Source organism: Odocoileus virginianus, chromosome 16 (assembly GCF_023699985.2).
Source record: "Odocoileus virginianus isolate 20LAN1187 ecotype Illinois chromosome 16, Ovbor_1.2, whole genome shotgun sequence".
NCBI lineage: Eukaryota > Metazoa > Chordata > Mammalia > Artiodactyla > Cervidae > Odocoileus > Odocoileus virginianus.
The window spans coordinates 10,196,797-10,198,259 of NC_069689.1; the positions used below are offsets into that span (position 1 = coordinate 10,196,797).

At 49.0% G+C, this 1,463-nt stretch overlaps 1 long non-coding RNA gene across 1 annotated transcript; it reads left to right on the forward strand.

Annotated features, from left to right (window-relative positions):
- Nucleotides 1–586: 586 nt before the first annotated feature.
- LOC139038606 (uncharacterized) lies at nt 587–1,097 on the forward strand. The gene is made up of 2 exons (XR_011491626.1): nt 587–679; nt 855–1,097. It is a non-coding gene; the product is annotated as an uncharacterized lncRNA (long non-coding RNA).
- The last annotated feature ends 366 nt before the right edge of the window (nt 1,098–1,463 follow it).

Sequence of the window (1,463 nt, forward strand, 5' to 3'; positions counted from 1 at the left end):
AGTTTTAGTTTTCTGAGGAAACTCCACACTGTGGTCCATAGTGGCTGCACCAACCTACACTCCCACCGTGTGTGGGGGGCTCCCTTTCATCCACATCTTTTACAGCACTTGTTTTTGCAGACTTTTTGATGAGGGTCATTCTGACTGACGTGATGTATGCCTCATTATACTTTTGATTTGCTTGTCTCTAATAGTTACTGATGTTGAGTGTGTTTTCATGTGCCTATCAGCCATCTGCAGAAGTTAAATTTTATGTGGTTCAGTTCAGTTCAGTTCAGTCGCTCAGTCGTGTCCGACTCTTTGGGACCCCATGAACCGCAGCAGGCCAGGCCTCCCTGTCCATCACCAACTCCCGTAGTCCACCCAAACCCATGTCCATTGTGTCAGTGATGCCATCCAACCATCTCATCCTCTGTTGTCCCCTTCTCCTCCTGCCCCCAATCCCTCCCAGCATCAGGGTCTTTTCACATGAGTCAGCTCTCCGCATCAGGTGGCCAAAGTATTGGAGTTTCAGCTTCAGCATCAGTCTTTCCATTGAACACCCAGGACTGATCTCCTTTAGGATGGACTGTTTGGATCTCCTTGCAGTCCAAGGAACTCTCAAGAATCTTCCCCAACACCACAGTTCAAAAGCATCACTTCGCCCGAGGGCGCCGGGCCGTATGTGGACTTGGACGAGGTGAGGCGGGCCGCGCCGAGCCGGGCGGGAGCGGCTCCACGGCCGGCTCTCGGGCGCGCTTTGGGGCCGCGCCGAGAGAAGGCAGCGGCCTGCAGGGCCCAGCGCTCGCCCTCCCCGCGGTGCCTGCCTTAGCGCTGGGCCCCTGGGAAGCCTATGGGTGGCGGCCGGGGCTGAGGCAGGAGGCAGCACTGGGCTCCTGATGGACTTGGCAGCCAATGAAAGGGCAGTTCACGCAGACTTTTTCAATGATTTTGAAGATCTCTTTGACGATGATGATATCCAGTGAGGTGTGTCCAGAGGTGCATTTGGTCAAGCTTCGCCATGTGGTGGTGTGGTGGGTCTCCTTAAAGGACAATTTCAGGTGGTTCCAGAGAACTTGTGGGAATTGCTAGAATTTAGGAGATGATTAGCCAAGAAAGAGAAGAAGGTTTTAACCATCTGGAGGAGGCCTGTTAAATTCTGAATGTGGCCAGATTTTGTCCTTGACTTCAGTTAAAATAAAGTGACGTTATTACTTATAGGGTAAAAAAAAAAAAAAGACAAAAGCATCACTTCTTTGGTGCTCAGCTTTCTTTATAGTCTGACTCTCACATCCACACATGACCACTGGAAAAACCATAGCCTTGACTAGATGGACCTTTGTTGGCAAAATAATGTCTCTGCTTTTTAATATGCTATCTAGGTTGGTCATAACTTTCCTTCCAAGGAATAAGGATCTTTTATGGGTTTTGCCCTTAAAAGTGATATTCAAGAAAAACTTTATTGTAAGATTATATAAATATCT